Source organism: Geotrypetes seraphini, chromosome 14 (assembly GCF_902459505.1).
Source record: "Geotrypetes seraphini chromosome 14, aGeoSer1.1, whole genome shotgun sequence".
Classification (NCBI taxonomy): Eukaryota; Metazoa; Chordata; class Amphibia; order Gymnophiona; family Dermophiidae; genus Geotrypetes; species Geotrypetes seraphini.
This window is the reverse complement of record NC_047097.1, coordinates 47,016,004-47,043,228: the sequence shown is the minus strand read 5'-3', so window position 1 is coordinate 47,043,228 and position 27,225 is coordinate 47,016,004. Positions and strand designations below refer to the sequence as shown.

Sequence of the window (27,225 nt, the reverse complement as noted above, 5' to 3'; positions counted from 1 at the left end):
AGAAGGATGCTAGGTTGCATAGAGAGAGGTATAGCCAGTAGGAAAAAGGAGGTATTGATGCCTGGCAAGACCTCATTTAGAATATTATGTACAATTCTGGAGGCCGCATCTTCAGAAAGATATAAAAAGGATGGTGGGTGGTCTTCATGATAAGGCTTATGGAGACAGACTTAAAGATTTCAATCTATATACTTTGGAGGAAAGACGGCAGAGGGGATATATAATAGAGTCGTTTAAATACCTACATAATATAAATGTGCATGAGTTGAGTCTCTTTCATTTGAAAGGAAATTCTGCAGTGAGAGGGCATAGGATGAAGTTAAGAGGCGATAGGCTCCGGAGTAATCTGAGGAAATACTTTTTTACGGAAAGGGTGGTAGATGCATGGAACAGTCTCCCGGAAGAGGTGGTGGAAAACGGAGACCGTGTCTGAATTCAAGAGGGCCTGGGATAGGCACGTGGGATCTCTCAGAGAGAGAAAGAGATAATGGTTACTGCGGATGGGCAGACTAGATGGGCCATTTGGCTTTTATCTGCCGTCATGTTTCTAACATGAGCTAACAATCTAATTTGGACAGACAGACAGGACATCTCAGGGTTGGGGAGGTTCTGGTAGAGGAAATGATACAATGGGTATAGGTATCTGATAGCAGGGAGTGGGAGTTAAGAGATGAAAGCAGTTTCAAAAAAGTGGACTCCTATAGCTTTTAGATTATGTGGTTCCTGAGGCAGGCATTGTATGCCGAATCACAGTTACTGTGTTGAATCCAATGTGCACCTATAGTGCTTCTTCATGAATGTCCAGGTTTTGCTTAGATCTTGTCAAAGGTAAGCGGTATATAAAATTTTAAATAAACATAAACAAACTATTGGTGTTTTTATGGTTTTTCACCTTATATTGGTGACTTAATACGTTAATGTTTTTAATATTTTACTTCTGAACCCTCTGGTGCATTTTTTGGAAAGTCTTTGTACCATCCCTACTTTTACCCTTTTTGCTGTTAATCCATTACTCCTAAGATGTGATATAACAAATATACAACCCCCCCCCCTTTTAGAAAAGTGCGGAAGAGGTTTATAGTGCTAGCCAGTGTGCTGAATGCTCTGCACGCGTAAAAGGGGGGGATATTGAAATAAATAAACCATTTTCATATACCAAATGCTGATTCATACGTGTATGTCTTCTTAATTAGGTCATGTCTAAAGTAGATGCAATGCAAGCCAGCATGGACTATCATAGTATGCATTGTTGGGGTGACGGGGGTTGGGAAGAGCATGGGAGTGGTTAAAGCCCTGTGGTTGTGGGTTCCAACTCCTACTACTCCTTGTGACCCTGGGCAAGTCACTTAATCCCCCCATTGTCCCAGATACATTAGCTAGATCATGAGCCCACCAGGAAAGACAGGGAAAAATGTTTGCACGAGTACCTGAATAAATTCATATAAACCATTCTGAGCCCCCCCCCTTGGAGAACGGTATTGAATAAATAAATAAATAAATAGCATGGGTGGAGTCACCGTTTACTTGTGTTATATAAAATATATACATAGACATGGGCATTTACATCTGCTTTCAAGCAGGCATAATGTCTGTGCCTTCAATCTAGGATTTGTTCTGATGTATTATAAAGCTCAAGCATATTTCTAGTTTGAAATATTTTATAAAATCATATATGATGTGCTTATGGTGCTCTTTTTTTGAAGCAGATGGATGTCTCAAAATGGCCAATGAAAGTTCATTTGACAAAAGCATCAAAATTGCGATTTTTGAAAGGCAGAATTTGGACATTTTATATTGCAATATTTAACATTCATCCAAATAGCAAGGGGGCATGTTGGAAGTGTGTTTTGGATGGGACTAGAGTGGGCCCAAAATTAAGACATCCTTCAGTGATTATAGAATGGGAAGACACGTCTGAGACAAAAAAAAATGATTTTTTTTTTTAAAATCTAGACTTGTTTCAATCATGTCTAGAGTACAAAAAGGTGCCCTGATTGAGAAGCTGATCACTAGAGGGATGAAGGCATGAATCTCCCAGTGGTTATTGACACCCTCCCCCTTCCCCTAAGAAGTAAAAGTGACAGTGGATACCAGGCTCTATAACAGTTTCAGGTATTCTCCTAGGACAAGCAGGATGAGTCAGCCACATATGGGTGTTGTCCCAACACCTCCCAATTTGCGGATAAGCTCTCCAATAGCTCAGAGAGATTTTTTTTTTTTTTTTTTTTTTCTCTGAGCACGTGCAGTGCCCGGGCCCCACTGGGCATGCCCGAGCCTTACCCATTTTCCCCTGCTTCCCCCTAATCCCCAGTCTTTAGTTTCCGCCCGTTCCCATCGGTCGGATTTTTCTACAGCTCTCCATTACAACTTTTCTACTCATCAACTTGAAGATGCCTGAATCATCTAAAGAAACAACTGGGATGCAGGAGGAGGATGAACACACTGGATCCTCATGAATTGTGCGCCCACTGATTGGATCCGGCGCTCGAGGTTTCCGTGTGGCTTGCATTGTGCGCACATGTCCCCACGTGCACGCAAGCTAAGGAAGAGGGCACTGAGAGACTTCATGAAGAGAAGTGAGGCCCGAGAATCTTCCTCCAGCAGCCATCCTCATCGGAGCGTAGCAGCGGGGGATCCACAGACGAATCCGGTGAGGAGCCTCCGGGACATCCTGGCTCAGTCAACCCCCCCGACTTCAACTTGCCCGGTCGAGAAATCTCTCCCGGAGGTCTTGCATGCTGTCGCTAGCCGTCGGCCACTGCAGGAAGCCGATAGGAGTCTCACCAGACCGAGAGATCTCTCCAGGAGTTCATGCATGTCGCTGCTTACAGCCAGCCTCCGCAGGGCATAAAGAGAAGTGAGGCCCGAGAATCTTCCTCCAGCAGCCATCCTCATCAGAATACAGCAGCGGGGGATCCACATGCTACAGTGGCAAGGAGCCTCCAGGATGCCCTGGCTCAGCTAATCCCCCCGCCTGCACTTGGCCCGGTAGAGAAATATCTCCCGGAGTCCCTGCATGTTGCCGCTTTGAACCAACCTCTGCAGGGCAGCCCATAGGAGTCTCGCCAGACCGAGAGATCTCTCCAGGAATCCCTGCACGTGCCATTTTCAGCCATCCTATGCAGGGCAGCCGATAGGAGTCTTGCATGCTGCTGCGTAAATCCACGGCCTCTGCAAGCAACAGATCGGGGCTTTCACCCTCCAGACGGCATGCTGCCTCTTACAGCCGGCCTCTGAAGGGAGCCGATTGGGGTTCAAAGGTAAGTCCTATCTGCTTGTTTTTGGGAAAACCTCTGATAACCTGTTGCAGCCCCGAGGGCTCTGCCCCACCCTCCTCCCAATCTGAATTTAAGGAGAAAGAATCTCCCATGCTTCTTTCCCTTGGAGGGGACCTGCAGACCTCTCCCCCCAGTAGGAGACATGCTGCCCCAGAGTTCAGCTTATAAAGGACATGCTGAAAAAAAAAAAAAAATAAACCAACTCGATGTTTCTTTCCCTCTTTGGGTCCTGCAGAGTCTACAATTCACACCTTTCCCCCTCCCCCTCTCAGGTTGGGAACGAGGAGTCTGCCTTTCTCAGCAGGGTGCTGATATCTTTAGAGATGCAGCATGTCAGACCATGCCTCTCCAAGGGTGGGGGCTTGAAACTCCTCAGTCTAAAAAGCTGTTTGCTCTTCATAAAACCTAGGCAGAGTGCTTTTCCAGCTAGCATGAGGGACTCTGTACTATTCATGATTTCTATAGCACTGAAAGGCATATGCAGCGCTGTACAGTTTAATATACAATAGGCAGTACAGCAGAAGAAGCCCACTCAAGAGGCATTATCACTCCTCTTTCTCTGCCTCCAGGCACAGTGGGAAACGCAGCCAGGAGCACTGGCACAGATGAAGGGGTGCATTCTGCCCCCTCTCTGCAGGCTCTCCCCCCCTCTCAAGAAGGACAGAGAAGGGTGGTGGGGTACATGGAGCCACCCAACCAGTCAAGTGGAGCAGCACATGAACCTGCGAACCACCAGGGGTGGGACCAGCAGCCACAGTTAATCCCCCTGCTGACCCACTCCTCTCTCAGCGGGCTACACTCCCCACAATGCCCCCCTTTAGAGGGAGCCATGCACAACAACATGGCGCGGTTCAGCGGCAGGCCATGCACCCAAGCAACGGAGGAACAAGCTACACACCAGCCTCCAGCCACGCCCCGAGTCACCACCCACAAAAAATAAATACATATTTACTTAAAAAAAATAAATAAATAAATAAATAAAAAAAATAAAAATAAACCCACAAACGAGGACTCACCCCAAGTCCCTCCAGAAACTCACAGCCTTTCTCAAGATCCACGTGGGTGGACAACAAGTACCCAAGACAGAGTACTACAAGGCCTGAACTACCAGTACCAGTACTTCACGCAGGCAGTGGCGATTCCAGTCCACAAGAACCTCCTGGACTGCAGAGACAAGATTTGGCTGACTCCCTCCTCAGGGCAACCAACATCAAGGAGACTGGGATTGAAGTACCAGATCTTTCCAGCCCAGGGATTCGACAACCCGCAGCAGCCATACATGGACATTGCGGTAGCTTAAGAGAAACAGGGCAGCACGACCCCCCCCCTCCAACCCCCGTCAGGGAAGGACCTGAAAAACCCTGGTTTCCACGGGGAAAAAGACCTTCGAGGGCGCAATGCTGAGCGCACGAATTGCTGCGCTCCAGTTCCAGATGCGGCTTTATCAGGAGGCCAGTGAGAGGAAATAAATAAATAAAATAAAATAGAGACTCCAGCTCACAACTGAGCCAGTCCACACTGGCAGCAGTCTGTGCCCCAGCGCTCGCAACAGTAACATAACTGCTACGCAAACAAGCACCGCCCGAGGGGCAGGGGCATCCAAGGGCAGCCCTCTCCCCAAGACAAAAACAGAACCTTGACCACCCTCCGGCCCAGCAGGATCAGATTGTCTGCGAAGGCTTGGCCCAGGATCACCATCGACCAGTGGGCCCTCAGCATCATCAAGCAGGGATTCCGAATTCATCTCCACTCCCGCCCCCCCCCCCGAGTGGGCGGGGCACCCTCCATCTGACGACCCAACTTTCCTGCAGCAAGGAGAGGACCTGCTTCGGCAGAATCAATAGAGGCGGTGACGAACAGAGGAGATCACCAAGGGGTTTCTACTCCAGGAACCCCCGCGTCACCATGGACAAGGACAACGCTCGTCCCTGGATCTCGGTAAGCTCAACAGATGCATACACAAGGTCCAGATGCACTCTCTGGGTACAGTCTTGGCCCTGTTAAAGCCCGAGTATTGGCTAGTATCCCATGCACCCAGCCCACAGGAGGCATCGTCGCTTCTAAAGCCAAGACAGACGCCTCCAGTACAAGGTCCTGCCCCTTGGACTCTCAACGGCTCCAAGAGCGTTCACAAAGTGCGTGGCAGTGGCACATCCTCGCCTTCAAGGGGTGCGCTTCCTATCTTATCTCGACAGCTGGCAGCCCCGTCAACCACCATAACCCTCCTCCAAGAACTGGGGTTCCTCATCAACTACATGAAATCCCACCTGATACCCACCCAGGGGATATCGTTCATCTGGGCAGTCATCGACACCACGCAGACCAAGGACGTCCTACGGGACTACCATATTGACGCCATGACATCCCTGGCACAGTGCATCCCTGCCAGCAGCTCATCGTCAGCACGCTCCGTTCTTTGTTGTGCAGCACACCAGACTACTCATGTGATCCCTGAAAGGGCACCTCAGACGTCACTGGGACCAGTGTAACCAACCTCTGACCACCCACCCACTGGAGCTCAGGGCCTTAGGGAATGCCCTCGAAACCTTCAAACAGGCAGGGCAGTCCTCACCCAAACAGAAAACCAGGTGGCCTCGCACTATATCAGCAAACAGGGAGGGACAGGGTCAACCTCGCTATGCAAGGAAGCTTGCCACATGTGGGAGTTCTCCGACTCCATTCAATGTGCCATCCAGGCAACTTACCTCCTGTGGAAGCAGAACGACCTGGCAGAAAGACTTAGCCACCAGCTGGATCCTGATGAGTGGTGTCTCAACCCAGCGGCGATGAAGAAGATCTTCAGCACCTGAGGCACACCGAGCATCAACCTGTTTGCAACCGAACCGAACTCAAAATACTTGACCTTCTGCGCAAAGAGATCAACCCATCGCCGTCTCAGCCCCGACGGTCTGTCTGTGAGTTGGAACACCCTAAGTCCTGCAGAAGATTCTTCAGGACAGAGCAACGGTGATCATGATTGCCCTGTTCGGGCTCCTGCAACCATGGTTCCCTTTCCGGCAAGGGATAGCGGTTCACCCACCTCTCCCCGCTCCCGATCAGTGCAGTTCTCATTACCCCCTCCACCACGACCTGCGTTCCTTAGCCCTGACCGCATGGATGATGAGAGGATGAACCTACCACAAGACGTGGAGCACACTCTTATGGCAGCCAGAAGACCTTCAACCAGAAAACGCTATGGGTTGAAAGAGAGAAGGTTCCGCTACCAGTGCACAGACACGCAGCGAGACCCCTACAACTGCCCCATACCGGGCATCCTGCGGTACATACTGAGCTTATCTCAGGGGGACCTAAAACCCACTTTCATCAAGGTCCACCTAAGTGCAATCACAGCATACCACGCTGGCCTAGACAGCAAACCAGTGTCGAGGCATCCAGTAATCACAAAATTTCATGAAGGGACACCACCGCCCGGATGGGACCTCAACTTGGTGCCGCATCTTCTCACCTCGACCCCTTCAAACCTTTGGGGGAGGCAGATCCCGTATTCCTGGCTGGGAAAACCCTGACCATCGTGTCTACCTTCACACTCCCTCATGAGAACAGGGTGGTACCTAGAACCCACCCCCGATTCTTGCCGAAGGTGGCTTCAGCGCGCCTCCCGGCACTCTACATCTCCCCACAGGGAGGCACACTGCCTCCTCAGCAACACCTCTTGGACTGTGTGCGGGCCCTGACTATGCAGCAGATTAGACAAGCCTCAATTGTTCGTCTCCTACGACCAAAACAGACCAGGTCTTCTGGCCACCAAACGCAGGCGCGCGCGCTGGATATAAGAGTGCATCCCCTTCACCTATAGAAAAGCGCAGCATCAACCGCAGGTGGGAGCCAACGCCCACCAGCGCAGAACCATAGCCAACACAACGGCACATCTGCACCACACACCAATAGGGGACATCAGCGATGCAGCCACGTGGTCCTCCATGCACACCTTCACCAAGCACAGGTTCCCTCCCGGGAGGGACAGCAACCACTAGCACAGCTTCGACAAACACTGTTCAAGTAGGGTGTTATAGATATTGATTAAGTAGGTCTTCCAGCACTCCTTCCTAGACTGAATGTGGAATAGGCAAGTATGAATTCTCACATGCAAGTACGATTTGTCACTGTTGACCAGTTGGTTTCTCACTGTTCATTGATTGTCATTGACCAATTTCACTGTTCTGTGAGTTAAGTAGGTCTTCCAGAAATCCTGTCTAGTCTGAAGGTGGAATAGGCAAGTATGAATTCTCATATGCAAGTACGAATTGTCACTACTGACCAGTTATAAATTGTCACTGTTGACCAGTTACGAATTGTCACTGTTGACTAGTTGGTTTTCTCACTGTTCATTGATTGTCATTGACCAGTTTCGCTGTTCTGTGAGTTAAGTAGGTCTTCCAGCACTCCTGTCTAGACTGAATGTGGAATAGGCAAGTATGAATTCTCACAGGCAAGTACGAATTGTCACTTTTGACCAGTTGGTTTCTCACTGTCCATTGATTGTCATTGACCAGTTCACTGTTCTGTGAGTATTATTGCTCAGTTAACACAGCACTTTATCTAAAACCTTGTTTCCACAACTTTACCTGCTTTGCCTGATTACCCTGCCCGGCTCGGCCTCCACAGCCAGGCGAGGGATGCACAAAGCGCTAAGGCGCAGGTCCAGTCGGTACATCCCTCGGCTAGGGAGTCACCCATATGTGGCTGACTCATCCTGCTTGTCCTAGGAGAAAGTGTAGTACTTACCTGTAACGTAGGTTCTCCGTGGACAGCAGGATAGTCAGCCACACAACCCACCCGCCTCCCCATACGGCCGACCCGGCCACAGCTAGGAACATCCTGGGGATTAGGGGGAAGCAGGGGAAAATGGGTAAGGCTCGGGCATGCCCAGTGGGGCCCGGGCACTGCACGTGCTCAGAGAAAAAAAAAAAAAAAAAAAAAATCTCTCTGAGCTATTGGAGAGCTTATCCGCAAATTGGGAGGTGTTGGGACAACACCCATATGTGGCTGACTATCCTGCTGTCCACGGAGAACCTACGTTACAGGTAAGTAACTACACTTTATGGCCATTCATAAGAGAGCAAGTGAGTGTAAGGAGTGGCTTAGTGGTCGGTGCAGTGGACTTTAAACAATAGGATCCAAATATAACCTCCCACTTTAACTCTTATTTCTGTACAAATATCTGAGCCCTGAATTTATAAGACACCTATAAGCACGGTGACTATTGTAGTGATGTAGCTTTAGGTAAAATAGGTTTTTATCTATTCCTGGAGGGCTCACAATTAGGGGTCTAGCTACTATTGAGTGAGCCTGACAAAATGCCCAGGGCTAGGGTTACCATATGGCAGGGGTGTCCAATGTCGGTCCTCGAGGGCCGCAATCCAGTCGGGTTTTCAGGATTTCCCCAATGAATATGCATTGAAAGCAGTGCATGCACACAGATCTCATGCATATTCATTGGGGAAATCATGAAAACCCGACTGGATTGCGGCCCTCGAGGACCGACATTGGACACCCCTGCCATATGGCTTCAGAAAAAGGAGGACGGATTGAGACATCTGGTTTTACTTCTACTGAAAGCAATGGAAGTAAGGAGGACAGATAGAGACATTGAAAGAAATAGAAGTAAAACCCGTATGTCTCAATCCATCCTCCTTTTTCTGGAGCCATGTGGTAACCCTACCCAGGGTTACCCAATGGTAGGGGCCACCTGCAACTGAACCCTTCATTCTTCTCCTCATTCTGTGCCTGGGGCAGCAGGCTTTTGGAAGCAACAAAAAGCAGTTGAAATCAGAGCCAAATAATAGATCCTGATGGCCTGTTACAGCCGTAGCCCAGGTTACCCAAACAAGAGTCACACAAACGCCAACAAGCAGTCTGGGGAGGTAGAAAAATAAGCTTTATTTACACAGAATTAGGGGTCTGTTTTCCTCACAGATCTCCCTTCACAGAAACCCACTACCCCTCTCAGTTTAGTTTAGGCAGTTCAGAGTTCCGGGTGACAGTCCTTCACGTCCAGCCAGGAGCACAGCTCATGCAACCCCACCTCTGAGAGAGAGTTTTAAAATGCCTTTTTACTTATTCCTGTGTAAGCACAAAATAAAATTTCAGTTCAGCAGGTTCCTACCTCAGTTGGGAGTAAGTTACAGTTATCTCCTGGTCCTCCTTGGGACCCCTGGTTCTGATCCTGGTTCTTCCTTTTAAACTCTCCTTTTTTACTTCCTGGTTTGACATTTTCCTCCCCTCCACCTCTCTTAAAGTTATCCTTTTCTGAGCTGTCCTTGCCTTTCTTCCTGTTGGCCAGGAGGGGGCGTGCTGGAGGTTCCTCCAGGAAACCTGTCTGAGGAGCTGAACTAACCCAGGGAAGGGGCAGGGTTTCATAGCCTCTGTCACATGGCCACACAAACCAAATAATCGCCAGCACATATTTTTACCAGCATGTTTATAAAACATTTGAGTGATAATTATAATTGCTGAGTTTAATTACTGAAATCTTAGGGGGCACTGTAGGCTAGGGGCCTGAAAACTGAGGGGGAGTAAAAAGCTGAATGTTCGCTTAGGGTGCCCACCACCCTCACACTAGTTCTGATCTCTCTATCAGTTCCTGTGACCCTTTTCCTCCAAGGACTAAATTTAAAGGCTGAGGACTAGAAAATGACACTGGGACAAATTTGTCCCTGTTCCCGCAGGAACTCAATTTCCCCATCCCATCCCTGCAAGTTTTGTCGCGGTCCCTATCCCTGCCCCATTCCTGTAAGTTCTGCCTTAACCGCACAAGCCTCAAACACTTATAATTTGAAAGTGTTTGAGGCTTGTGCAGATAAGGACAGAGTTTGCAGGAATGGGACAGGGACATGAAAAGAACTCGCCGGGACAGGAAAATGAGCTCCCGCAGGGACGGTGAAAAATTTGCCCCCGTGTCATTCTCTACTGAGGACCAAAAAAGCTTCTAGTCCAGGGATGTCCAACCTCAGCCCTTGCCAGGTCAGGTTTTCAAGATTTCCCAAATGAATATACATGAAATCTATTTGCATACAATGGAAGCAATGTATTCAGATAGATCTCATGCAAATTCATTGGGGAAATCCTGAAAACCCAACTAGATTGCGGCCCTCGAGGACCGGCGTTGGACAACCCTGTTCTAGTAAACGTTTCCCTGTAATTTCTTGCCTTGCCGGAGTTACAGGAAAGTAAAATCTTGAGCAACTGATATAAAAAAATACATGGACTGTAGTGTATTCCCTCTCTGTAACTGACTTTGAAACATGCCTTCTCCAGCTGCGCGCAATACGACATCAGCAGCTACAGTGCATTATGGAAGTTTAGGGGCTCCTTTTATTAAGGTGCGCTAGCGTTTTTAGCGCACGCAGGAAATTGCCGCGCGCTACACTTCTGGAACTAACGCCAGCTCAATGCTGGCGTTAAGGTCTAGCGCAAGGGGCAATGTAACGCGCACTATTCCCCGCGTTAAAGCCCTAATGCGGCTTAGTAAAAGGAGCCCTAAGTTTAAACCTAAAATAGTGGCAAGAGGGGAGAGAAAAGAATTTCATTTAGCTAACACTTCACAGGCTATGCTGTGTGTGTTTTAACGACCAGTTAAAATTTTGTATGCATGACATTCACTTCAAAAGCTTGGTATCCACAGTATTTCATACTAGCAAACTCTGGTTTTCCTTAAAGGAACAAATTAATGTTGTGTTGTCTCTGGCTTACAGATTGCAACAGTTTCAGCCACTGATGGCTGTGCTGTGCACACAAGTGGAGATGGTTCCAGGGGAGGTCTTCCTGGGAATTCTAGCACCTTCCACTGAGTCAGTGGGAGACTGAGTGGTAATGAAGTTTCATTTCTGTCCATCAATTTGCAGGGAAAGCCTGTTTCCTTCTTTTCTTAAGAAAAAAAAAAGTCTTTACACCAAATGTAGGAACTCCCCAACTTCCTATCTTTATTAGTTTTCTCCCCATTGCCAGAGTCGAGACTGCTCATTTACAAATGGCAACACATCAGACAGGGGGGAGACATGTAATGTTTGTTTTTAAAGCCATTGGGGGTACCCATTTGACAAAAACACTCCCCTTATCCAAATGTTTTTGCTTGCATGATTTCAAATTAGGAGGTTTGGTTAATTAGTTTAGGAGATTAAAGTGAATTTCTACAGCCTTCGGTAGCTGACTTGCTTTTTAGTCAGAGGGATTTTTTTTGTGTTTTCTGGTTTATCTTTTTGCAAGCACTAGCCCATGGAAGGCAGAAGGCTAAACCGTGAATACTCTACTTTTTGAAGCATTATTTTGGCTTTTATACTTTTTGATTCCCACAGAAAGATTTGCAATTTATTATCAAACTCAGTATAACACAAACTCTGCTGTATGTAAAATTTAAAAAAAATTAAAATCTATATTTCTTCAATATTACTCCATGGGATCCTTTTACTAAGCTGCATCTAACTTACCCCCTATCCCAACCCCCTTTTACAAAACCGCAATAGTGGTTTTTAGCACAGGCCGGTGCACTAAATGCTCTGTGCTGCTCTCGCCGCTTATAGGAACTCTATAGCGGTTTTGTAAAAAGGGGGGGTGAGGTGTAAATTTTTTTTAATTAACTTAATCAGTGCTGTTAATTCAAAGCGCCACTTATTGCAGCTTACAAAGGTTTATCGCGTGATGCGCTCAGGTATCCTGCAGTAAGTTCCCAATTGTCACGCACTACCTGTATATTTAAACGTTTTTATTGAAGGAACAAAAAGAAAATACATTCATATAATATATTTAAAAAAATTCTTACAAATAAATTCATATATCTAAAAATTCCACTCCATATAATCTATATATACACTTGTATATTATCAAATAATATTATCATTCCTCCAAACATTTTATATTATAAACCATAATCACTCATTATCACCCCCCTCTCCATTTTCCCTCTCCCTCCCTTTCCCCTACCCTCCAACCCAATCCATTCCCCCCCTCCATCCCATTCCCCAAACCCACCAACCCATTCTCCCTACCCCTTCTAGGATGAATGGTAAGAAAAAAAGACAAGTTTTGGAATGCAATTAAGAAAACCATGGCTTCAATGTAAATCATTAAGAATTAAACTTCTTGCTTTAGGTGAAAGTTTTTGAACATATGGATCCCAAGTTTTTATAAAAAGACGAGTACGCACTATCTGTAAGCTAAAAAATATTTTCAACTTTTGCACAAAAGAGTCTTGCCTGGGGTGGAGAGTGGGAGTTCCAATACAAATCAGTTAGTGAATCCAAATAACCACATGCTGATTAGCGCAGGATTATGATAGGACCCGTGATGCGACCTCACCTCAATTCTGGTCTTATATCAAAGAAAGATATAGCGGCACTAGAAAAGGTTCAAAGAAGAGCGACCAAGATGATAAAGGGGATGGAGCTCCTCTCGTATGAGGAAAGACTTAAAAGGTTAGGGCTCTTCAGCTTGTAAAAGAGACGGCTAAGGGAAGATATAATTGAAGTCCACAAAATACGGAGTGGAGTAGAACAGGTACAAGTGGATCGATTTTTCACTCCGTCAAAAATTACAAAGACTAGGGGACACTTGATTGAATTACAGGAAAATACTTTTTAAATCAATAAGTTGAAATATTTTTTCAGTCAGAGAATAGTTAAGCTCTGGAACGCAGAGGTTGTGGTAAGAGCGGATAGCGTAGCTGGTTTTAAGAAAGGTTTGGACAAGTTCCTGGAGGAAAAGTCCAGTCTGTTATTGAGAAAGACATGTGGGAAGCCACTGCTTACCCTGGATCATTAGCATGGAATGTTGCTACTCCTTGGGTTTCGGCCAGGTACTAGGGACCTGGATTGGCCACTGTAAGAACGGGCTACTGGGCTTGATGGACCATTGGTCTGACCCAGTAAGGCTATTTGTATGTTCTTATGTACTACCTACAAAAAAGATGGCAGTTATTGCTCATGGACTCGTTTTTTTAATGGCTGTTCCTAATGAAAGCATTAGTGCATGTACATTAATTGAAAAAAATAGAAAATTTGCCATTTGCTTGCTGCAGTAAAAATGGTCTTAGTACGGGGGGGTAAACCCATATATGGATGCGCTAATATCAGGTTTTACTGCAGCTTGGTAAAAAGACCCCCATGTGAATAATACACTTCTATTATGAAGTGTTGTTCGTTTTGAAACCTTAACAGTTTTACTACCATAACATAAAGGCAGCTAAGGCATGCCCCAGACTGGATTCAATCACAGTCACGTCTCCACATAAGTGTTTTTTTATTGCATTCAATGCATTTCAAAGTATCACTAAGTAATCGTTTTATGCATTAAAGGTAATCTGTTTTCTGAACTTTCTCATTCCATTAGTCCAAGAGTCAAAGCAAACAGTAGTGAGAAAATACCATATGTGGGCTTAGGTTTGGCCTATAATAGTTGTATACTTTGTCACAAGACATGTCTTGCATTAATATAATAATCATTCATCATAATATCTAGGCCTACCATAATCAAATGCATCTTAGATGAAGCAACGTGCAAGGGTTATTCTCAACCTGAAATTCCTACATGAGAAAATCAGCTTATAATAACAGAGAAGAAATTGCTGGAATGTCAGCTTCATTTGCAGTGGCCCCCCACGGCCTGATCACTCTCTCTGGCACGATAAATCACTGGCAGGATCCTTACTTAGCATGTTTGATATCAGCTCAGCAAGACTTGGTTTTGATGTGAAGAACTCCAGATCTGCTAGGTCAGAGACAAATAGCAAAGCCATTGACCTACAGAGCGCAAAGCCTATGTTAGGCCCAAATGAAAATGTTTTAAGTTTCTGCAACATTCCCTCCCTCCGGTTTCTTGCTCTGATGTTCCAGACATTTCGGGATAATTTCCTCATCACAGCAACTATCACTGCCACTGTAACAATTCTATTTCCAATCAAACAGGGACCATTTTACTAAAGGGCCTTAAGCCCTAACATGCACTTAGGGCCAAATTCTATATATGTCACCTAAAAAAAAAAAAAATCAGTGTGCCACAAAGGATGGCACTTAGTATGATTCTAAGTTAGGCACAGTTTATAAGAACATAAGAATTGACATACTGGGACAGACCAAAGGTTCACCAAGCCCAGTATTCTGTTTCCAACAGTGGCATCTAGCTAGATCCCAAGTAGAATCACACATAGTGCTCATTCTTGGGACTAACATCTAGGTGCATTCCACAACAAAATGGAAAAACACAACCTCACGTATAATAATGCAAAACAGAAAAAAAAAGAGTGGGGAAGAAGCACAGTCGACCAACCTCAAGGACAATCAATTTATTAGAAACATAAAGAATTGAAAGACTCTCTGTTAAATTTGCATCATTTCTTGTATATGTTTTAGCGGAGACCTGCCAAAAGCACGCCAGACATTGGCGCGCTGACAATCGTGGCATGACATTTGCATGCAGGACAAATGCGTGTCGCTGCTCTGACCGCTCCGAGGCCTTTCTGTTTGCGCTCTGAGGGTGTGTGTGTGTGGGGGGGGGAACCCCCCACTACACTTACAACTCCTCATGCTCCTGTTTAGGGGGGGGTGTATGGGGGGAACCCTGCCCCCCAGTACACTTAAAAGTTACACTCTCTTCCCAAAGTTCAGCTCTTCCGCTGTCAAAGGGAGTGTGGGGGGGAACCACCCCCCCTACAATCACGCTCTCGTTCAGGGGATGCCAATGTGGTCTCAATTTCAAGATTGCCGCAACCCCCCCTCCCCCCAACTACACTTACAATTTTACCCCGAAAACCCCACTCCCTTCATGCACACTTGTTGGCGCGTGCATTTGATGGAGTGGAATTGTCAGGGTGCAATTGTCCTGCGCGCTATTGATACAGTATGCTTTCTGTCTTTTTTCTGTTTAACATTTAGGTGCAGCATTTATGCCAGTGAAAACAAGGCCTAAATGCCTGTGCCTAAGTCATGCACAGATCAGGCATATTCTATAACAGTGCCCATGCCATGACCCAACCATGCTCCACCCATGGCCATACCCCCCTTTTTGAGATCTACACACCAGAATTTATAGATTATACTTATAAAACTGTATGCATAAATTCTTATTAGTGCCAGTTATCATTAATTGACAATTGCTGGTGCTGATTGGCTTGCTAAACAATTAAGTTGTGCGTGCAAATTGGTAATGAGCACAAATCTGCATGTACAACTTTGGTTGCAGTTGAGAGTCAGGTCCTTAGTGCATGTAAAATGGGTTATCCCAGGACAAGCAGGCAGCATATTCCCACACATGGGTGACGTCACCGACGGAGCCCCGCAGCGGACAGCCTCGAAAGCAAACTTGCTTGAAGATCTCGATCTTTCGAGGGCTGCACTGCGCATGCGCGCGTGCCTTCCCGCCCGAACTAGGGGGCGCATCTCCTGAGAGGATCCTCAGTTCGTTTAATTCCGCGGAGACAAGAAGACACGTTTTTCTTCAGCTCTGCAGCACTTTTGCCTTCTCTTCACCGCGGCTGTTTCTTTTTTTTTCACAAAGTTCGGTCGCTGTGCTTTAATTTATTTCTCCTTTCTTAAAACTTAAAAAAAAACCAAAACTTGAATTTTTGTTTCTCTCTTCTACTTGTCCGGCCGGTGAGCCTTGGGCCTAGGCCCAATTGCTCCTTCCGTTCAACACGGACTTTATTTTTTCTATGTCCCGGCCTCTCACCGGGTTTAAACGTTGTCGTCAGTGTAATCGTGTGATTTCGGTCACCGATCCCCACTGTCGCTGTCTACAGTGCCTGGGTCCTTCCCATTCACCAGAAGATTGTCATCGTTGCTTCACTCTCACTCCACGGGCTTTTTGACGCAGGTGCGCCCAATTTTTTCAACTTTTCGGAGACATGGAGCAACCTTCGGATTCGACTTCGACCTCGGCGGCTGCCCCGGTATCGAAAGCTTCGACTCTGACATCATTGACTACGGTCTCGAAGGCTTCGACCCAAGTTCAGGCTGGAGCTTCAGTCTCGAAGTCCTCGACCTTGCCTGCTTCGGTTACCTCGAAGACGGTGTCCTCGGTGAAATCTGCCATGGGGGGTAAGTCTCCGGGTTCTCTTTCAGGTACCGTACCCAAGAAGCCACCAGAGTCCTCTGCACGTCCATCTTCCAAGCGTACCTCCAAGACAAGGGAATACTCACCTTCGAGGTCGCCCTCTTCGGAGCGTACTGCTGCACCTACGAGATCAGAACCTTCTGTCTCGGTGCCAATGCTGGAGGACATGCTAAAATCTATATTGACCACACAGATTTCCTCTTTAGTGGCTCAATTGGTCCCGTCCTCGACCTTGCCTCGGGTGGATCAGCCTGTCACCCAACCGGAGCATCCAGTATCTCAAGGCCGATCCCGGACATCGAAGAGAATACCTTCATCTGATTCTTCTCCGGACTCACCTTTTTCGAAGCACCGGTCGATATAGTGCTTCTAAGCTTTGGAGGGAGTCTTCGGCTTTGGATACCGAGACTTCTCTGCCCCATTCTTCGAAGTCGAAGCACAGATCTCGACACCATCGAGCATTGACTCGAAGTCCTTCTCGACCGAAGACTCCTCCATCGAAACTGGCTCGTCGAGACACTTCGCCTCAGACCTCGACTCATTCAGTACCACGTACACCTGGTACTTCTCCATCCAGGAGCCTTAAGAGAAAACATTCTCTTACTCCACCTCACAGTGCAGCTTCTTCAGTGACTCTATGCCTTGACTCGGAACCACTGTCACCATATTTCAGAGAGGCTTCTCCTTCAAACTCAGCACTCCCTAGATCTCGCAGTGTGTCTCCTGAGGAAGCTTCTGATTCCAAATCCATTTCATTTGCCAAATTTATTTTTGATATGGGACAAGCTCTCAAACTAGATCTTCATTCTGATTCTAAATATACTCCTGAATATTTAGCAGATATGGAGCTTCCTCATCCACCTAAAGAGTCATTACGTTTACCCATGACTCCTGTTCTCAAACAAACCTTTGTTCGTAACATGGAGACTCCTTATTCCATCACTACCATTCCTTCTAAATTGGAATCTCGTTATCGAACAGTTCCATGTAAGGGTTATGAAAAATCTCAACTTTCTCATCAATCCCTGGTAGTGGAATCATCTTTGAAGAAAGCACATCCTTCTAAAATCTACGCTTCAGTTCCTCCAGGCAGAGAAGGTCGTACCATGGATAAGTTTGGGCGCCGTTTATACCAGAACTCTATGATGGCAAATAGAGTTCTTAATTATAGCTACATTTTTACTTCTTACTTCAACCATTTTCTGAAGATATTACCATCTTTTTACCCGGATATTTCCACAACTCGTCTTTCAGAATTCAAACTCATCCTCAAGACTCTCTCTCAATTGCAACTCTTCATGTTACAAGCCTCATATGATGCTTTTGAACTCTCCTCTCGAGTATCTGCCTTTGCAGTAGCCATGCGTCGTTTAGCATGGTTACGTATTGTTGACATGGATCCCAATCTTCAAGATCGATTGGCGAATCTACCTTGTCAGGGTAACGAATTGTTCGATGACTCTACTGAAGCAGCTACCAAGCGTCTCTCAGAACATGAACGCTCTTTTGCTTCCCTCATTCGACCAAAACCCAAACCTGCACCAACTAGAGGTTTTAAACAGACTCCACATCGTTATCCTCAGAAAACGACTCCTGCTTTTTCCAGGCCTCCTCCTCGTCGTCCTCCTCAACAACAGCGCCAGCAAAAGTCTCAGACTCCTGCTGCCACCAAACCAGCTCAGTCTTTTTGACAGTCTCAGCCTGAGCATTCCAATTTCTCTATTTCCAAATTCTTCCCTTCCCATAGGGAGTCGTCTATCCACATTTTATCACCAGTGGGAGCTCATTACATCAGATCTCTGGGTGCTTTCCATCCTACGAGAGGGATACTCTCTTCGGTTGTTGCAGGTGACTCCAGATCGCCATCCAAGAGAGTGTCCTTCCGATCAGTCGCATCTTCCCCTTCTTCTTCAAGAAGCTCAGGCTCTGCTTCGCCTGCGAGCTGTGGAGGAAGTTCCTCTTCCACAAAGGAACTTGGGATTCTACTCCCGTTATTTTCTAGTTCCCAAAAAGACGGGGGATTTGCGACCAATCCTGGATCTCAGAGCTCTCAACAAATATCTAGTCAAAGAAAAATTTCGAATGCTCACTCTGCCAACTTTATATTCCTTAATGGATCAAGGGGATTGGATGTGTTCCCTCGATCTCAAAGAGGCGTATACTCATATCCCTATTCATCCAGCATTTCGCAAGTACCTCAGATTCCAAGTAGGAAGCCTTCATCTGCAGTACCGAGTTCTCCCCTTCGGGTTGGCTTCTTCTCCCAGAGTTTTCACAAAATGTCTCGTGGTGGTGGCTGCAGCTCTTCGCAACCAGGGTCTCCAAGTATTTCCATACCTCGATGACTGGCTCATCAAAGCTCCCTCTTTTTCAGGGGTTATTGCAGCGACCCAACAGACTATTCTTTTTCTACAAAGTTTGGGATTTCACATCAACTTTCCCAAATCTCAGTTGACTCCTTCTCAGTCTCTCCAGTTCATAGGAGCAACTCTGGACACTATCAATCTGAGAGCCTACCTTCCACAACCACGTCAGGCCGCCCTTCTTCAGATTTCTCAACAAGTCTTCCAACTTTCAACTGTTCCAGCACGAAAGATGATGGTTCTGCTCGGTCACATGGCTTCTACAGTTCATGTGATTCCTTTTGCCAGACTTCACCTTCGTATTCCTCAATGGACACTGGCGTCCCAATGGCAGCAATCCGTGGATCCACCAACTCGACTGATTTCCATAACTCCTTCATTGCGGAAGTCTCTCCGTTGGTGGATGCTCTCTTTGAATCTTTCAAGAGGCTTGATGTTCCACCCTCTTCCTCATCAGAAAGTCCTCACAACCAACTCGTCAACGTACGCATGGGGAGCTCATGTGGACGGTCTTCGCACTCAGGGTCTCTGGACTCAAGCAGACCGTCGGTGTCATATCAATCTGTTGGAACTCAGAGCGATATTCTATGCTCTCAAAGCTTTTCAACATCTCCTTCACGACATGGTGATTCTTGTACGTACCGACAACCAGGTAGCCATGTATTATGTCAACAAACAGGGAGGGATGGGATCTCATTCCCTATGTCAAGAAGCTCTGAAATTGTGGCATTGGGCAATTCTTCACAACCTCTACCTCAGGGCTGTTTACATTCAGGGTCAACACAATTGTTTGGAGGACAAATTGAGTCATCTTCTACAACCTCACGAATGGACGCTCAATTCTCCTACTTTTCACCAAATCTTTGCTCGTTGGGGAACTCCGCAGATAGATCTGTTTGCATCACCTCTCAACTTCAAGCTGCCTCAATTTTGCTCCCGCATTTACACCTCTCAACGTCTCAAAGCGGATGTGTTTCTACTGGATTGGAGGAATCAGTTCCTTTATGCCTTTCTTCCGTTTCCTCTGATTCAAGACTCTAGTCAAACTGAAGTCAGAACATGCCACCATGATTCTGATAGCTCCTCGGTGGCCCAGGCAACCTTGGTTCTCCCTACTACTTCAACTCAGCACCAGGGAGCCTCTACTTCTGCCAATCTTTCCTTCTCTACTCACGCAGAGTCAAGGATCTTTAATTCATCCCAATCTGCAGTCTCTACACTTAACAGCTTGGTACCTTTCTGCATAACAGACTTTCCTCAATTTTCTCAGTCTGTTCAAGATATATTACTTGCTTCCAGAAAGCCATCAACTAGACAATGTTATGGCCAGAAGTGGACTAGATTTTCTACTTGGTGTTCTACACGTCACTTGCAACCTATCTCCTCCTCCTTAGCATCAGTTCTGGACTACTTGCTTCATTTGTCACAATCTGGACTTCAAACTACATCTATTTGAGTCCATCTTAGTGCTATAGCTGCTTTTCATCAGTCTCTGGATGGAAAACCTCTTTCTGCACATCCTATGGTTTCTCGCTTTATGAAAGGACTTCTCAATCTCCATCCACCTCTTAACCCTTTCAGGACCATAAGGATCGTAGGCCAATTTTTGTGGTTTTGACGACATTTTTATGGTAAAAAGGGCTTGCAGATGCCAAAAAATTGATTTTTTTTTGTGAAATATCATTATTTTTTTTTTAAAAAAACCACACTTCTGGCTTATGGACAGTGTGGCAAGTGAATCTTCTCGTCAATCTGGCAACGACGCTAATGAATGAATGTCGGAACCAGTTTGTTTACATAAAGGCAGTATCATATGGAATCCGTACATATCAAATTTAGAACTGTAGACTATCCCAATCAAAATTTATAGGATTTTAAAGTTATGGGACAAATATGTCCCTTGGTCCTGAAAGGGTTAAACCACCTCCAGTGGTTTGGGATCTCAATGTTGTTTTAGCTCACCTTATGAAACCTCCTTTTGAACCGCTTGACAAAGCTCACCTCAAGTATCTCACTTGGAAAGCTGTGTTCCTGATCGCCCTCACATCTGCTCGACGAGTCAGTGAGTTACAAGCTTTGGTTGCAGATCCACCCTTCACAGTTTTTCACCATGACAAGGTGGTCCTACGTACTCATCCTAAATTCTTACCTAAAGTTGTTTCAGAATTTCACATCAATCAGTCTATTGTTCTACCTGTGTTTTTTCCAAAGCCTCATTCTCATCCGGGAGAGGCGGCTCTTCATACCTTGGACTGTAAACGTGCTTTGGCTTTCTACCTCCAACGCACTCAACTTCACAGAACATCTCCTCAACTTTTCATCTCATTTGATCCGAACAGGTTGGGACGTCCTATATCAAAACGCACAATCTGGATGGCTGCTTGCATTTCTTTCTGCTATGCTCAGGCTGGTCTTCCTCTGCAAGGTCGAGTGACGGGCCACAAAGTTAGAGCTATGGCGGCATCTGTAGCTTTCCTCCGATCAACTCCTATTGAGGAAATCTGCAAGGCTGCCACTTGGTCCTTGGTTCATACTTTCACCTCTCATTATTGTCTGGATACCTTATCCAGGAGGGATGGCCATTTTGGCCAATCTGTTTTGCAAAATCTTTTTTCGTAAATTGCCAACATCCCTCCATCCCTTTTTACTTAACTTGGAGGTCACCCATGTGTGGGAATATGCTGCCTGCTTGTCCTGGGATAAAGCACAGTTACTTACCGTAACAGTTGTTATCCAGGGACAGCAGGCAGATATTCCCACAACCCTCCCACTTCCCCTGGTTGGCTTCTTGGCTAGGTATCTGAACTGAGGATCCTCTCAGGAGATGCGCCCCCTAGTTCGGGCGGGAAGGCACGCGCGCATGCGCGGTGCAGCCCTCGAAAGATCGAGATCTTCAAGCAAGTTTGCTTTCGAGGCTGTCTGCTGCGGGGCTCCGTCGGTGACGTCACCCATGTGTGGGAATATCTGCCTGCTGTCCCTGGATAACAACTATTACGGTAAGTAACTGTGCTCTATTGTAACATGCATGTGGTATTTTGCCTGTGTCTGCTAAGCGCACATTGATTATTTTTCAAAAATAATTTTTTTCGAAGGGGTGTGTCACAGGCAAAGAATGGGTAAGGAAGGGTTAAGTAGCTAGTGCATTCACATTAACACACACTAAGACCCTGATTCTATAAAAGGCGCCTGAAGTTAGGTACTTAATTTTTTAAAAAATTGGCTTAATCAGCACTGTTAATTAAAAATGCCATTAAAAAACAATTAAAAATAAATTTGACAGTAGGCGCCTACCACTTTGATGTAGGTGTTTACATCAAGACACCAACTGGCAAGTAGGCATGGTTAGGGGCGAATTTGGGGTGAAGTTTAGACATAGATTGAGTTAGGTGCCAGTACCTTAGGCGCTGGCATTTTAGACCAAGAAAACCCTGGCTTAATATTCTGGCACCTAAGTCAATTGAGGCACCACTACAAATGGCACCTAACTTTGATTGCCATGCGGTAGGTGCTGCTTTTCTAGGTGCCTACTGACTTAGGTGCCGTTTTTTAGGGAGAGGAAGCGACAGTGGATGTTGCGGATGGGCAGAGTGGATGGGCCCTTTGGCCTTTATCTGCCATCATGTTTCTATGTTTCTATAATCATAACGTTCTATGACTTCACAATGCAGGTGTAAAGAGCCTCTAGGGAGAGGAGGAGATAGTTGATGCTGCAGATTGGCAGACTGGATGGGCCATTTGGCCTTTATATGCCATCATATTTCTATGTTTCTATGGCCCTAACTGGCTACTGGCTAGAAAAATTGGTCATTTTACTTTGTTTCCAGAAGTACATAAGAGTGGAGAGGTATAATCGATTTGAGTAGTAGCAGATTAGTGCATATTGTACACATCCCTGAACAGAAATGCTTTTAGATCTTGCTTAAATCAATCAAGGGAAGATTGGGTTCTAAAATGGAAAGGTAATGAGTTTCAGAGGTCTGGTTCTTGTACTGAGAAAATAGCATATCTAGTGTATTCATGTACTATTCATCGATGCATGGGAACCATTAGCTGACTATGCTGTGCCGACCTATGTATTTTATTTGCATGGCAGGGGATAAGGTAACGCAAGAGATAAGCTGATTCTTCTGAAGTGTGTACTTTGAACATCAAAAGTAAAATTTGTAGACAATTCTATGAGAAATGGGAAGCAAGTAAGCTGTTTTCATGTACGGTGTTATGTGATCATATCTACCTATGTTGGTTTTTTTTATTTTATTTATTTATAAGTTTCAACTTTGACAATCTTTACAAGTCAAAAAAGAAAAAATACAATATAAAATGAAAATATAATACCAATTTATTTAAGAGGTATCAACTTATTACTTATTAGTCCACAATATATCTCTGGGGAGGCAGCTATAAGTAAACTGAATTAAACCAAGGTAATTTAATCAAAGGAACTAAAAATGGTGACCTGGTTGCACTTGAACTAATCTTGCTAAACTTGGAAACAGCAAAACTCATGTAGTAGGTACTGACTGCTCTCTATCAGAAATAAACTTAGACAGCTGCTGTGGTTCGAAAAATACATATCTATTATCTTTATATTTCAAAACACACTTACAGGGATATCTAAGTGCAAAAGTTGCCCCTAATTGAACTGCCTGGGGTCTCAAAATGAGAAATTGTTTCCTTCTCTTCTGAGTAGAATGAGAGACATCTGGATACATTCTTATAATATTATTCAAAAAGAGAATATCTTTATATTAAAAAAACATCTTAAGCATCCATTCCCTATCAGAATCAATAGTAAACTGAACAATTAATGTTGCTGAGACATCAACCTCAGTATCCGACCTTTTCAATAAATTCTGCTGGTTGGACTTTTGCAATTTAATTGGCATTGGAAGGTAATATATTTTAGATGTTGGTGGGTATGAGGTTTCCGGAACTTTCAGGATTTCAGACATATATCTTTTAAACATTGCCAGGGCAGATATAGGTTGAACTTTAGGAAAATTAAGTACTCGGAGATTACATCTCCTAATAGAGTTTGCCATCATTTCTTGTTTAAAGTGCAAGCTAGCACTGTCCTTGGCCCAAGTTAGAGCTTGAACTTCCAATGTTTTTATTCTATTCTAGTATCAAAGTCACTTGATTTACTCTTCAAACTCGTTACCTTGGTTTTAAGTTCCAGGTTCTCTGAAAGCACAGTGGTACACCGAGTAGACAGTTGCTGAATTTGGTTACCAAGAGAAGTTTGCATATCCAAGATAGCATCCCAAATGGATTCCATTGTGAAGACCCTGGGCCTCAGAGTTCCCTGCAGCTCCCAGCCAACTTCAGCTGTATGGAGATCTAAATGAGTTAGCTGTGTTCCTCTTGTCGCCAGCTGCTTAGATGTTAACTGCTCCTCCTGTCCTTTCTCGGAGCCAGTCCTCCCGCTCCGAGAAGCCAGCAAGAGGGTACTCCATGCCGTGGCGTCCAAAAACGACACCCCGACGCACCGGGACAGCTAGGCGGACTTCGTTCTTCAGAGGACAGAATGACACCCTCAAAGGAAGGATCACACGCCTCAGTTTGCATGTTCCCTCCAGCCGGGGAAAACTCCAATTGTGGCGTTCTTGTGCCGCGATCAACAAAGGCATCCATCAGGCCCGTTGACGGAACAGGTTCATCTGGGAATACCCGAACTTTAGACTTTCTCTTCACCATCCGGCAGGAAAAAAGTTCCCTTCAACAGCGCGGTGGCGTCTCAGTTGAATCCTCAGGCGGCCATCTTGGATAAGCTCCTCCCCGACTCTACCTATGTTTTTTTAATGTCTGATAGTTGTATTTTGAATTAGTTGTAAACAGTGAAGCTCTTTTCTTCAAAGGCCCTTATAGATAGAGTTGCAATAATCTAGTTGGTTGGTGATCAATGATTGTAGTGTAAGTGTGATTACTGCTTTACCTATTGGAAAACTGCAGGCCTGAAACTTAGGCCAAGAACCATCTTTGCTGTCCTGAAGCATTCTGAATGTGTTTACAAGATCTGTGTGGGCATAGCCAAGGACATCTACCATCACTGGAACTCCGTTGCCATGTAAATAAGGAGGAGAGGTAGCTTTCTCATCTATGGCTATGAACCATGCCTTGTGCTGTTATCATTTTGGCACGTCTGTCTGTCTCCCAAGGACCTTTCACAAGAACACTATTCATTATTCCTCTGTGTGACCACAAGGCCCTTGCTGGACTGGTTCTGATTGGTCCTCTATGGGTCACCTGTGCAAGACCTAAGAATCTGTGCGCTATTCCGAAGTTAGATAATTTTGGGTTTGGGGAAGCTCAGACCTATAGTTATGTAGCTCCTTTGCTCTGTGCAAAGGACAATAAGAACTGATAAGAAAGAATTTCCCCTTCTGTGTGTTTGCTCTCGCTGAGAACTAGGGAAATCAGACACTGTTCATTTGTGGGACACTGCTGAACGTTGTCTCTGATTTACAACGTGCATAATGAAGGACTGGCAATCATTTGCATTGGCTTTTACCAGAGGGAAGCAACCTTGTATTGACTGAATGAAGATTCTCCAGCTGCAGGCCTTTTCTTATGGTCCGCAGTAGAGAAGAAAAATCCATCACAGGGGGGAGCTGACGTTCTCTGGACTCAATAGTGAGACAGGAATCTATATCTTGTCTTGCTAGGTTAGGATAGAGTCTTGCTGGTAAGATAAGGTTCTTTGTGACTCTTGGTGATTTGTGTCAAGCTAATCATATAAGATTTGCTGCTATATTCTTATTAGGAATCATATTGTAAGGAAATATATATACTGTGTGATAATTAGTCATATTTTCTAATTACTTAGTGAATACATATGTACTAGTTGTGTGCTGACATTTTGTGAATAATTATTAGTTTGTTATTATTTACAGCAGGCTATATATATATAAATCATTCTTTTATTTTCATAATAAAATCAGTTTCAGATATTCTGGTCTCATAATTCTAATAAGATTGCATAAATCTGACCCTGGATGGTAGCAGTGAGTGTAGACACAAATTACAGAAGCTTATCTAATTGTATGACAGTTTTATTACACCCAAATAATTAGTGCTACAGTAGGATAGTGATCATGGCGAGGTGTAATAAGGATTTTATCAAGTGGATTAGACAAAGTCAGTAGAAGGAGGGTTGTATTACTTGTTAGATCTGGGGTCTGAAGATGAGTCCACTATGGATGATGATACCCAAAGTGTTGACTAAGGGTATTGGGGTATTGCATAACTGGATAGGAGAGGACTAATCCGATTAGTGAAGAAGAAGGTTTTTGATTTGCTGAGTTCAGTATAACATTATTTATTAGCCAGTTTGAGATCTGTATGAATTTCTTGTTAAGATGTAAGATTTCTTGGGAGTCCAAAAGATCTAAACTGCAAAGAATGTGTATATCATTTGCATGTATATAATAACATAGGCATTGCCATACTGGGACAGACCGAAAGTCCATCAAGCCCAGTATCCTGTTTCCAACAGTGGCCAACTCAGGTCCCAAGTACCTAGCTAGATTCCAAATAGTAAAACAGATTTAATGCTACTTATCCTAGGAAATGGCTTTCCCCAAGCCATTTCAATAATAACCTATGGACTTCTCTTTTAGAAAATTATCCAAACCTTTTTAAACCCTGCTAAGCTAACTGATTTCACCACATTCTCTGGCAACGAATTCCAGAGTTTAATTGCACATTGTGAGAAGAAATATTTTCTCCAGTTTGTTTTCAATCTACTAGTTAGTAGCTTCATCATAGGTCCCCTAGTCCTAGTATTTTTGGAACGAGTACAGCAATTCATATCTACCCTTCCCACTCCACTCAATATTTTATAGACCTCTATCATATCCCCCCTGAGCCGTCTCTTCTTCAAGCTGAAGATCCTTAGCTGCTTTAGCCTTTCTTCATAAGGAAGTCTTCCCAAAACTTTTGTCATTGTTGTCACCTTTGCTAATTCCGCTATATCTTTTTTGAGATATGGCGACCAGAACTACACACGGCATTCAAGTTGTGGCCATACCATAGAACGATACAAGGACATTATAACATTTTCATCTCTGTTTTCCACTCCTTTCCTGATCATTCCTAACATTATATTTGTTTCCTTAGCCACCATCGCACATTAAGCTGAGGGTTTCAATATATCATCAATAATAACACCTCCTAGAGCATCTGCATATACAAACATGGAGTAGTCCAGGGGTCTCAATGTCCCTCCTCGAGGGCCAGAATCCAGTCGGGTTTTCAGGATTTTTCCAATGAATATTCATGAGATCTATCAGCATACAATGAAAGCAGTACATGCAAATAGATCTCATGCATATTCATTGGGGAAATCCTGAAAACCCGACTGGATTGCAGCCCTCGAGGAGGGACTTTGAGACCCCTGGTGTAGTCTATTGATTGTACTAATGTAAGTAAGGGTGCCAAAAACTAGAAAATGATCTTTCAAGTGTTTTCATATACTGCTTTTAGAAGGATTTTAAAAACATACCAGTTTGATAAATTTATTA

At 45.0% G+C, this 27,225-nt stretch overlaps 1 protein-coding gene across 1 annotated transcript in view; it reads right to left on the bottom strand.

Annotated features, from left to right (window-relative positions):
- ALDH1A2 (aldehyde dehydrogenase 1 family member A2) overlaps nucleotides 1-27,225 on the bottom strand; it is a 219,793-nt gene that overhangs the window by 156,736 nt on the left and 35,832 nt on the right. The gene's annotated exons all lie outside the window — the stretch shown is intronic.